The 13,368-nt window shown below is 36.6% G+C and overlaps 1 protein-coding gene and 1 non-coding gene across 6 annotated transcripts in view; one reads left to right on the top strand and one right to left on the bottom strand.

The window, feature by feature from the left end:
- Positions 1-13,368, bottom strand: part of HDAC9 (histone deacetylase 9) — an 866,113-nt gene that overhangs the window by 769,777 nt on the left and 82,968 nt on the right. The gene's annotated exons all lie outside the window — the stretch shown is intronic.
- LOC123288405 (U6atac minor spliceosomal RNA) lies at positions 1,358-1,484 on the top strand. Its single transcript, XR_006532089.1, has one exon. It is a non-coding gene; the product is annotated as a U6atac minor spliceosomal RNA (small nuclear RNA).

Genomic DNA, 13,368 nt, shown 5'->3' with positions numbered 1-13,368 from the left:
GGGAGAAACTAAACTGTCTAGTAGAATGATATCATAGGGGATACACTTCACAGGAGGAGGAGAGGAAAAGGCATTTCAAGCACTGAGAATAACCAGTGCAAAGGAATAGAGACAATGAAGAATATATATATATGTTTAAGCTATTTTTAAGGTATGATGTTTATAGTATAATGAGACATGTACCACAATGACAAACATATTGGGTAATAAAGGTTCAGAATCCAGGTATAAAATCGCTGAAAAACAAGAGATTAAATTCAGCAGAAGAATCACTGAGTAATAGATACAGAGCCTCAGAAGCAAAAATGTCTCTAATACTAAGAATGCTAAGCCCACAACTGGAGTGCAGCAGGGCAGAAGCAGGCACAGCTGAAGCATGGAGCTAAGCCACTTCTAACCAAGGGAGCTGGAAGTCCTTAAATTATAGGTGATATTTTGTTTGTCCCTTATCCATGATCCTAAAGAAGATTTTTTATAACTCATTTGGCAACAAATCTAAGCTCATCTGGCAACAAAAACTGTCCTAAACAGACATGAGGCCATTTATCATCTTTATATCATTTAGTATTAATATCTATGAATTTCACTACAGAAATAATAAATTTCTTTATTATAAGGAGCTGTCCCAGACTCCATTGAAGGTGATATGACATGTAACACAGGGTATATGTTCCATACTACTTTCTTAAAATCTGATAAATTCTCATTTCCAAACACACCTGGCCCCTAGGGTTTTGCATAAGATTCTGTGGGCCTTAGATTTTGAGGTTGCAGAGAATCAGTCAGATACACAAAGGGGTCTATTGTCCAAAAAAGGTTTCAGAGTTCATGGAAGATCCATTTAGGATTGTTTTGTTAAACGGAGGATAAGTTTTCAGTGCCACACACACTCTATTGTTGACCACCTTTGCGATCAGTGGCAAAGTTTTTTTTTAATAATATTAGTTAAAAAACAAATTGCCAACCATGAACTCTTAAATCAACCGTTTTCCTCCCCTTACAAAGCCAAGAACACCAGAAAAAATTTTTAAAACAACATTCTCTTTGCCTCCTATAACCTTAATAGATAGTTTCCTGGAATTGTCCTTTTACATAGAAAATTAATTTCCCTGCACAGCTGGAAATACCACATTGGCAAGCAAGGAGAACATCACACACGAGTAGATTAAATAAAAAGTGGGGGAACTATAAGACTCAACAAAATAGAACTTGTTCAGTAAGATGGTCATATGAGAACAGCTTTTCACCTGTTTATTTAATGTATAAATGCATTTTTTAAAGTGAAGTAGCAATAATCAAGGAAGCTTTGGATCCAGAGAAACAATTAGAGGATTACATCATTCAAGAAGTTTTTCTAGTGTTATATGAAAGGAGATAAGGTTAGCACTCCCCTTTCCAAAGATGAAGGAGGTCCTTGGGCCTGCACAACATGTATATGGTTAAGACATTGCCACGTACTCCACGGCATCTAACTATGTTCTTTTTCCTTTCACTTTGGGATGATGGAAAAGTTCTGAAGGTGGATAGTGGTGATGGCTGAACAATAATGTGAATGTACTTAACACCACTAAAGTGTACACTCAAAAAGGGTTAAAATGGTAAATTTTATTATATATATACTTTACAATGATAAAAAGATTTCAATACTATGCTCAAAGCTCTTATAAATCAATAACAAAATAAAACAGTCTAAAAGAAAATGAGCAAAGGGCAAAAACAGAAATTTAAAACAAGAAGAAAATCCAATAAATATGTGGAAAAAATGTTTAAAACCACTAATAATCAAGAATGCAAGTAAAAATGACTACAAATTATGTTTAATCTTTTAAAATAGCAAAGATTAAAAAGATTTAGAATTCTTTAAAAAGCAGCAGCTTTTCTAGACCACCACCCAGATCAGGGTCTATTAATACACGGCCCTCCGCTGGCTTAGACCTAATGTATATCCTCTGTACTGACAGCCATCAAGAAAAAGCAGGTTCATAGTGCCATCTGGGGACTACTTGCTGATGCTGTAGCTGCCTCAGGCAATGACCTGTGTGGCCAATATTCAACTAATAACCAAACTAAACAGAATAATACACTTTGCACCACCACTTTAAAAACAAAAGGAGAGATGGAAAACAGAACACCACCTGAATTCAGGAACTGCCACACAGAAAGGCAAACAAGAAGCAGTAACAACGTGGGAAGTTGGAAACCCCACACGGCATCCAGACAGTTGGCCCCTTGGTCCTGCTGCCTTGATTCTCAGGTTGTCAGAGAAAAAGGACAAACCTCCATCAGCTCTTAGTGCAGAACTGACATTGTGTAAATAGCAAGAGGGAGAAAGTTCAATAAAAATCAATGTGCTATGAAAGCAAGATACAGGAAAACGTTCTACATGAACTTTACCAATGCAGGACTTCCTAACCAGTGAAAGGCTGAGTTCAAGATATCAGGAAATTTCTAGATAAAGCACAACAGAGTTCCAAAGTGGCATATTGTGTTATAAAACATGGAGTTACATTTCTATTATCTTTGACAAAACACCTCACACTTCCATAAATCCACCAGGGTATCCTACAAGCAAAATGAGGGATAAATTTAATTATCTGAATATTCATTCCCCACACTGAAGGAAGTAAGTGGCTGACTAAATACCTGGTACAAAGCAGGAGCTCAATAAATATTTGTGGAACTGAACTGAAAAAAGTGGTAGAAGTAATAAAGATTATCTGTATCTACTGATGAAACCTATTAGATTATTTTTCCAACTTTCCACCTGACTTAACCTATGGAAAATAACTGGCCTTATCTATAGAGACAGCTGTAAAGGTTCTGTTCTTTTTCACTTGGAATCACAAGTACCAACCCCCATCGCCCCCCAGCATGGTGCTCAGAGGCTCAGTGAAGATTCATCTCTCCAGAATCAGCACATCTGACTCAATTACTGTTGATAAAAATATAGGAATTTTAAAGTATAGGAGAAAAAATGTAGAAGATGCATAGATGATCAAAATAAAATCCTAACAGGGGAAAGACAATGATAGATAAGCTACCTCAAGGAGGCCCAATCAAATAAACTAGGAGTCAGCCTATTTTAATTTCCTCATTTGAAAAATAAGAGAGGACTCAATCAGTGGCTTTCAAGCTTCTTCAACTGCTACTCACACTGAAAAATTCATTTCATATTAAATGCAGTATAAACATGATTATCTATATAAAACTCAACGTCAGGTTCACAAATTAATACTTAATATTACAATGTGTGTGCACTCTGGTATATTGTAGTGTATTTTATTCTATTTCATTGTTTAATTGCAACTACTAAATTGATTTCCTGGCCCACTAACAGTTCATGACATGCAGTTTGGAAAGCACTGGACTAGATGATATCTTTCCAGTTCATTGCAAGAAAAAGCATGATTTTACTTAGAAGCAATCTAAAAATATCCACCACTCCCAAATACTAGTTCCTCAATGACCTTTCCAAAGCTAATTCCTGAGTGAAATGATATAACCCCTACAACATCTGTGCCTTCCCTTCTTCCTCACAGTAAATACCCATGATCCTTTCCACTCAACAGGCTTTAAAAGTGATTTTCTCAGGGTGCACGAACACGGCCAAACCTGACAACAGACGTGAGCACAGGGATTCGGAAACAAAAAGTTAAACATCTACCAAAGGAAATCCCTTTTACCCATAACAAAGTACATCTGAATCTTTGCAAACCATCAGGCAACAGCTAAGCAAAAGTCAAAATGATACTCATGCAGCAGCAGCAAACCACATAAATCTTGATTTGAATTAAATGAAAAGATATTTCCAAGTAGTTGCATTCTCCCTTACAAACTATAAAATTTGTTCCTCTAAATAAACTTTTCTAGAATAGCATTTATTGTCATTTTTGTTGATTTTCTTAATCGGCCGTCTTCTGCTGCAACACCCCCCACCTCATCCTACCTCATTTCCACCACCTTTAGTAATGCCCTAAACTTGTGTTTGTGCAGGAATCTCTGGTGAAAAATGAGTTGGCTTTGTGTCAAACAATACTTTTCAATCACAACTGGGGTTTTTTCAGTACATGGCTGGAGAAAGGCCTCCTTGTTTACTTCTTCCCTTTATAGCCTAAAAACCACCTAAAACATTGTCTCCTCAGAGGCATTACAGTCTTGACATGGAATCCTAACAGTATTATTTGTGTTTGTCAATGATTTCAAAATGCTTTACTCTAAGCCTTCTCTTGGTTTCTAAGTCTACAGGGTAAAGAAGAAAATAAATCCCACATGTATTTGATGGCATTTGAATATTTTAATCATTCATTTATAAAATAAAATGTAAAGCCTCAAAGTTTTAAATAAAAAGCACTTCAATTAATAAATATGAAAGAAATAGTAATGTCAAAAAATTAGGTCCATTGTAATCCAGCAATCAAAGCATTCTGTGTATTTTCCAAACTTGGCAAGACACATTTTTATTTTTAATTTTTGAACTACTAATTCTGGAGGAAAAACAAACACCATTAACTTCCTCTTCAGTCACTAGCTGTCTGTGCCATGTGTTTTTATCACTTCCTGCCACAAGGAAATACTTTCAAAACAAAGAATGATATTCAAGAGATCTCTGGGTGAGTCTAAAATCATTCTTTCAGAAATTGAGAAACAGTGTAAACATTTAAATAAAAATACAGAGTGATAAAACTACTCAGATAACCTTCACATTTTTTTATTACATGATATCATCTAATGTTCAAAACAGGTCTGCCAAGATTATTTGATGAAAAAGCTGAGTTGGTCAAGTAAAATAACTTTTCTTCACTCACACAGTTAATAAATGGCAGAGTTAGAATTTAAATCCATTTTGTTTCATACCCAATTAATAGTGGAAACTATATCATACTGTTTTCCCTCAGAGCCTTTTGATCAAATTGTAAGTTTTTACTTTAGTCTATTTGTCTAAAACATCAGGAGTTTTTGCGTACAAGTGATGGGGAGAGTGATCAGTGAAGGCTGTAGATAATGATAAGAACATGAGGACCAATTCTACATCCTAAGTTGTGTTCTACAGTTATTTGAGCTCCATGTACTAGGTAGTACACTAAATACTGAGGATCCTAAACAAAGATGAAAATTATAGATCTTACCCTAAGGAGTTAGTGAGAAATTTAGAAAGGAAACTGAATTAGTCAGCTTGGGCTGCTATATCTAAATACCATAGATTGGGTGATTTAAACAACAAAAAATTATTTCTCACAGTTCTAGAAGCTGGGAAGTCTAAGATCAAGGTGCTGGAAGGTTTGGTGTCTGGTGAGGACTCTGGTTGGCAGATGGCCACCTTCTTGCTGTGTGATTACATGGCATTTCCTGGGATCATGATCATGGCGAGAGAGAGAGATATCTAAGGGCACTAATCCCATCATGAGGGTCCTACCCTTATGATCTAATTAAACCGAATTATCTCCCAAAGGCTCTTACCACCAAATACCATCACACAGGGGGCTAGGGCTTCAACATATGAATTTCAGGGTGGCATAAATATTCAGCCCATAACAGAAACTCAACAGGTAAAACAAATAATCACAATGAGTTTGTTACATGTAATTACAAAAATATTATCACTTAATTACATTCAGCAAATATTTATTGATAGTGAAAGGGAAGTAAATTTTTGACAGTGAATGAAATCCATGAGATAGACAATATTCTCCACATTTTACAAATGAGGAAACTGAGACTCAGAGATAATATTTCTAACATAACAAAGTGAAGAAGTGAGGGGGACTGGATTTAAACACCAATCTGCCTACCTGAAAAGCCACTTTCCACTAGAACAAGAGAGCTGTAACCAAGGGCAACAGCCTCGCTCACTGCCTCTTCCAGGTTATGCACAGCATGGGTCTCCCTACCAAGAAAGACAGTGGCCCCAAGATCCAGTTGCAAACACATACAGCACATACAATTCCTCTCTGTAGGAGATGACTAAGGCCTGAACGCTGGTCCAATAAAAGAAGGAAAGGGAACTAATCAGGAGCACATACCCTAGACTAGCCTGTCCCACCTGGAAAAAAAAACATTCCACCCAATAAGATAGTGGGCCATTGATTTCATGGTCAAACACAGTATACCTATAAATCTCAAAAAATATTTCAGAAGCTGTATAAAAGGAGAATAAAGATGCATATATATTATGAAATATTAAATCAATGTTTAAAAAAGTACTTTAATGTTGAAGCAAATCATTCGAGGATGGTGACACAGATCTCATTTATCTTTCTTCAACTCTGAGAAAGTCAGTGTTAGTGAATATGAAAGATGTAGCAAGATTTTAAGGGTATATATCTATTCTGGCACTTTGCATAGTAGGTACTTAATAAATATGCTGCAGATGAATGGATGGACACAGGAAAGAATGAATTAGTATTCACACTAATGTCACATTCAGAATGTATAACTAAATATTTCATTTTACTTAGGGGTTTTAAAATTATTTCTTCACCTTCCAATTAAATATCTATCTATATGTATTTCTAAGCCTAACTTGTACAGTAGACAAAGGGTCTAGATTCTTTGTTTTCAGAAACAAAACAATTACATGCTATTTTACTTGTAATTTTTTAACTTTTGGGTTCATAAAAATACTATATTTAAAAGGGATTTGGGGAAAATAGAAATTACTGAGAATTTTAAAATCTGCATATATGTAGTGTGATAATATAAGAGATTTTAAAAACTAGATAATTTTGATTACTACTTGTGCAAATTCGGAAGGATAAAAGAAAAAGAAAAGTAATGATCTTTATTTCAAGGTACAATTTAACAACCATTTCAGTGACAATGTAGAAAGTTTTACAGAACAATGCCTCTACTCCATCTTATGTTCTGATCATCATTTTTCTCTTGTTTCATAATCTTATTGTTAATGTCTTTCATCTTGCAATAGTGGGGTTCTTTTTATAAGCCAGTTTACATCATCTGGGCGGAAGACAAGTCATATATGTACATGTGTATATGTGCTAAAACATATAAACATATGCCTATAATCATTTAAATGGATATGTTATATATAATTAGATATGCATATGTCTCTTTTGCTCTCTATATGTGTGTATATATAATTCAGAAATGACACAATTCATGCGTTAGCTAAACATTTATTTACAAGTTAAACTTCTTTATGTATTTCATATGTGCTCACAGAAAACTATCTCATGCTCGTGCAAATGTAAGAAAATCACCTCTTTCAAGAATTCACTTTAATTAATGTGTCTTTGGGTTTTTCAGCATTTGGTTTGCACCCCAGTGATGTGTGTAAAAGGATGGCCAGGAGAACTAAGGTATGACTAAGTGTCATAATGTCAGGCAGTACTGGCTAACCTCCTCCACACACAGTGATAGCAAGAGTCCTAAGGTGGTCACAGCTGGGCACCTGTGCTCTGAGTCTATCAGAGAACCACCAGGCTTACCACACCCCACAAGGCCTTGTAAATCCTGGAGGATTCTGGCTCGGTAGGTTCAAATGGGGCCTGGGAACCAGTACTTTAATAAGCCCCAGGTGATTCTGACAAGTCTGGAATATCTGATATCATGTATGGGAAGGAGTGCATTGAAGGAAAAGGCTGAAAATATGGTTCAACCTATACCCTGGACAGTAGGAATATCTCACGAGTACTGGCAATTTTGTAGACCATGGCAAGCCATGGAAGATTTTTGAGAAAGGAAATAATTAGATTTCAGTTTTACTGGAAATCACTACGCAGCATTGTATAATTAGGCTGAATGGAGGAGAGACTAAGATTAGAAAGTCTAGTTGGAAGCCTACCACAATAGTGGTAGCAAGAAGTAACAAGTGCTAAAGGTTGGCAACAAAAATGAAAGATAGAGTCAATCAAGATTCAAGTCAACTTGATGTGGAGGGGAGCAGAGTAAGAGATTCAAAAATGGTGCCACCGTTTTAAGCATAGGTGGCTAAGAAGATATCTGTGATGTTCACAGACAGAAAGGTCAAATGGATTCAGACTAGGATAGTATGAGTAAATTAATTAATAAATGAATGGTCAAAAGAAAGACCATATGATGGGAAAGGAAATAGGCTTTTAATCTGCATTCTCTCATCTCTTTGCTGGGAGGTGCTGGACATATCTCTTGCTGGACTATCTCTTAAGCTCTCTGAACCTCAGTATCCTCATTTATAAATAATGCTAGTAAAACCTATTTTGCAGGATTGCTATGAAGATTAAATGGGATTATATGTAACATTCAATCCATAGCAAGTACTTAACAATTTCATTTTTGCCTGCTTTTATTTTTACTGACTTTTACTTTCAATGACTTAAAACCATTCCAGACACATAGTAGACACTCAATATATACTTGTCGAATGAATGAATTACTACTGCTATTACAACTCTATTGAAGACTGAGAAAAGATCATAGGATTTGCCCATCAGATAGTCATTGGTATACTTAGAGATTGCTTAAATGCCTAAGGGTTTTGAACATCTGGGTGAAGTAAAGGTCAGTCCAAGTGTTTTGGTGAGGACATTCTAAATCAAGACGTACTGTAGAGTAAAAGTTTTTTGAGTTTTATTGTTTTTTTTTATTCTGCAAGTTGAAAAAATAAAGGCTTCCAGCTAGAAAACAAAAATCTGCTTTACTAACATTAATAGTTTTAAAAACACCTTATGCTTTATTTAGAGTTTTTACAGTATATATCTCATTTGATCTTCAGCCCCTTGAGTTAAGGAATTTGGTTACTACTCTGGTCATTTCTATTTTAAAGATGAGAAAACTGAGATTCAGGAAAGTTGAGTGACTTTTAGTGCATGGATTTTTAGTCTAGGAATAATGGAGGTTTTTGACCACAAAAGAGGTCTGTTGCTGAGCTTCCCACTACCCACACTCATCAAGCCCATTCATGTTATTCCAGATAAGCTCTCCTCTATGCTTTCTCCCATCTTAAGCTTCCCTTCCTACAATTTGGAAGTGAAGGATGGGGCAAAGTCTTATGGGCTTTGGGATGTTTTGAGAGTACTGCTCCTTCCTCAAAACCCAACCAGCATCAGAGGGTACCCATCCTCCCACTGGTCCAAGGCCAGTAGTGGATGTTAATGCCAGTAGTTCATCTGTTCTTTGTTAGCTTCAACAGAAAAATCTGCCGTTCTCTTGGGAAATATCAGGACTGTCTTTTTGGAAAGATATCCTGTAAAGAAGGTACAAGCTTCAATTTCTGATCTTAACCTATTGGTTAAACAGAAAAATTTGTCTTTATATTGGGTTATTGTTACCTCGTACCACTGCCTATGGTGCTGGACTCCTTGAATGCACATCTTGGCCCTATCCCTAACTAGGGACAGGTTATTTTATGTCTCTGAGACTGGTTTCTCACCTTTAAAATGGGACTTTTAGAAAAATAGAACTTATTCCATAGGGTTTTCACTATAATTAAATGAGATACTACATACAAAGCACTTGGCACATTTGTAACTTGAAATATAAGGAACACTCAATACACGGTCATTGTTATTCAGCAATGTGTGCTATCACAGTCTTAGAGAGAAAGCAACCCAGGCTCAGAACGATCAAGATACTTTGCACAAAGTGACCAAACATCACTTTGAAACAGTAACCAAGCTTTCCTTATGGAGAAAAAACACCCAAGATAATCACTGAATTTTTCATTGACTGCAAGTGTCACTTTCACTCTACTGATTTTGAATTATTCATTTGTAAGCTATGTGCATTTTCAGTTCATAAATTGGAATAAGGGAGGGGACCAGACTCACAGCTGAGATTCAGTAATCTTAAACATAAGAAAGTAAGTAAGTTCAGAAACACAAAGAAAAAGGGCTTTTTTAAACACATAAATATTTACTCTTAGGCAGCCTTGTAACAATTAATATCTAAATGAGATTAATTTGTCTCCTTTCAAAATAGGAGAACTGAGTTTCGTTTTCATAACTAATTAGACAAAATTTTCTTTTTTAGAAAGTATATGTTATCTCTTAAAGGATGAGCATTTTATATTTATTTACTTTCTCCTTCTCTTTTGCACTTTCCTGATATTTCTTTTAAATCATTTATTTATTTATTTTTAAAGATTTTATTTTTTTCCTTTTTCTCCCCAAAGCCCCCCCGGTACATAGTTGTATATTCTCGTTGTGGGTCCTTCTAGTTGTGGCATGTGGGATGCTGCCTCAGCGTGGTTTGATGAGCGGTGCCATGTCCGAGCCCAGGATTCGAACCAACGAAACACTGGGCTGCCTGCAGCGGAGCACGTGAACTTAACCACTCGGCCACGGGGCCAGCCCCACCTGATATTTCTTTTAATAGCAGATCTCAATATTGGTTGTATATTATAATCACTTTGGAGGTTTAATGAATACCCATGCCTAGGCCTCACAAATCCAATTAAGTCAGAATCATTGAGGTTGCAGGTCCCAGTTCAGGTTTTTTTTTTTTTTAAGCTCTGCAGAGGATTTTAATGCATAGCCCAAGTTGAGGATCATTGGCTTACCCAATGTCTTCCAAACAAGAATGACAGACTTTTTTGCCTTGTTGATTGCTGTCTGTAAATAAAGTCGTTTTACTTCAAACCATAAAGTTGCCTACTCTGAAAGCCAATCTTGACCTTTAATTCAAGTTAGTTTGATTTCCCTTGATTCTAATCAAACACTTTTGTGAGATCCCATTCCATTAATTTTCCTAATAAAGTTAGGTAGGATGAGTTATGTAAGCAGACCACATCGTACCCAGCACTCAATTACAGTATTAGAAAAACAGGACATGAAGGATACAGATTAGGGCTCTGCAGTATTTTTTTTAAGAATTTAGGTATGATACTAATTTTCTAATAGTTGAAATTATAAATCAATGAGAAAAACGTGATTCCAAGAAAACCAGGATAAGAAATATAGCATTATAACATTAAGATATTTGACACAACCACATAGCTATGCTGAAATCCTTTTTACTCAATACCCAAAACCCTTCAAATAAATATGCTGGATTCAGATTGCAGAACAATGGGGGTTAAAAGAACAAGACAAGCACAGGAAACTTGATCTGGTTATATCCACAGGTAACAAAAAAGAACACAACTTATACTTCAAACGCAATAATTTTATTTTCCCGGGTTATTTAATAGTGCCCTTTCATGCATACTCTGTGAGAAAGGTGGAATGAAATGAAGTTTCAGGCACTCTGAGAGAAGTGAGAGGAGAAAGACACTCAACAGCCAAGACACCTTACCACTTAGGTGTTAGCATCCTTTCAATCTGAATTTACAAACTCTTTAAAATGACAGAAATATTGAACTACTCTGCCAATCTTCTTACACTAGCCTAATCTCTCTACAGAGTAGCCCTCTTCTGTTGGGGAAAACATGAAGGTGGAAAAATGGAATCTAACAAAAGCCCCAAGGATTTGAAACTGAATCATGTTCACAAATACAGGCAACAAAAGTTAAGAAAGTGTTTAGATTTGTCTCCTTAAAGCCATTGAAGTTATTAAGTAAAATCTTAAGCATAGGGAGAAAAATTCAAGATTGAAAGATTAGTTTATTTGCTTGTTTAAATATTCAAGAACGTTTTAAAAAAACGTTTATCATGTATTAAGTGACTGGCAGCCTTTTTTTTTTTTTGAGGAAGATTAGCCCTGAGCTAACTGCTGCCAATCCTCCTCTTTTTGCTAAGGAAGACTGGCCCTGAGCTAACATGCATGCCCATCTTCCTCTACTTTATACGTGGGACGCCTACCACAGCATGGTGTGCCAAGTGGTGCCATGTCCGCACCTGGGATCCGAACCGGCGAACCCCGGGCTGCCAAAGCAGAACTTGCGCACTTAACTGCTGTGCCACCAGACTGGCCCACTATGGTAGCCTTAAAGAGGGATAAGATACTGTCCCTGAAAGTTTCATTGAGGCTTGGTCCTTGGCCCTCTACTCTTTCCTTTCTTCCATCTTTTAATTGATAAGGTGATGCTTGCTAATTTGAAGCTACTCATGTTTCAACTGTGATCTCTCTTCAGATGATTTCTTAAACTCCTGTCTTTGGGTCCAACTTCTCTTCATCGACTTTACTCTCAAGCTAGCCTCCTGTTAACTAGCGGAACACTGGTTAACAATACAAACTCTAGAAGCAGGGTAGCTAGATCTGAGTCCCAGATGTTCCACTCAATTTACTGTGAGATCTTGATAGAACAAGATACTTAACCTCTCAAAGTCTTAATGTCCCTACAGTAAAATGGGGATAAGGATAGTACCTACTTTAAGAGTTAAGAAAAGAGTTCTGTGAGATAAAAAAAATACAGTAGTAAAGCCCCTGGCTTGTGGGAAGAACTTAACAAATGATGGCTACCTTTTCTATCAATATCCCCCACTCTACTAATTTTAGCATCATTCTTGAACTTTAGAATTACCTTTGTTACTTCCTGCTGTGCTTTTCTGTAGTAGTCTTTTGAAACATTTTAAATACAACTTTCCTGTCCATTTCTTTTGCTCTCACTGAAGCCTGCTCCTAATATTTACAGGACCTAGAGCAAGAGTACAAGCAGAGGCTCAGCTATCACGTTTCTAAATATTTTAAATGTATAAATCAACCTAGTAGTTGCTAAATAAAATACGTTCTACCCTACTACCCTGACAAAACATACCTTCAAAGTGACCCAGAAGACCAGGTTCAAATTTAGGATTCTCAGAAGCCTCTGGGTTCCAGGCCAGAAAGTCTTAACAAAAGGAAAATTGCTTGCTAGGTCTGGGTCCCTGTCCCCTGCCTCCAGCCGTGACCTACCTCCTTCCTCACCTCCACGCCTGTCTCCACAACATTCTCTTCCCACCACCCACCTCTAATTCCTTTTGAAATCTCACCCATCCTTCAAGGACATTCCAATCACTTCTTTCTCCAAATTTCCCTTGAGCCAGATATGATCTCATCCTCCTCTAAGTATCCCAATTATTTTGTTTCTATAGATCTTAGTGGAACTTATGGCATTTTGTCTTGCATTTTTATCAGTACCTGTGCATTAGTTTTCCTAGTTACAGATCACATCTATTCGATCAGAGATTCTCTGTGCTCAAAACTAGGCAGTACATAAGAACCTCCTGATGAGCTTCATAAAAAAAAAAAAAAAAGACCTCTGGGCTCCACCCAGAAGCAAGCACAATGTGGGGTGGGGGAGGAGGCATGGATATTTTTTAAAGCTCTGCTGCTGATGTTGACATGCAGCTAGGGTTGATAAGACTTGTATAAGATTATAAATTCCCTGGGGGACAAGGTTGATGCTTTATTTTGTACCCAACACATTGTTTTAAATTGAATTTAAGCTGATACATGCTTTCCTCCCTGCAAAACACTTTCTGATCCAGAGGCTGCACATAACCACTATAGTTA

Source organism: Equus asinus, chromosome 1, assembly GCF_041296235.1.
Source record: "Equus asinus isolate D_3611 breed Donkey chromosome 1, EquAss-T2T_v2, whole genome shotgun sequence".
In the NCBI taxonomy this organism is placed as follows: Eukaryota; Metazoa; Chordata; class Mammalia; order Perissodactyla; family Equidae; genus Equus; species Equus asinus.
This window is presented reverse-complemented; position numbering and strand designations above follow the sequence as displayed.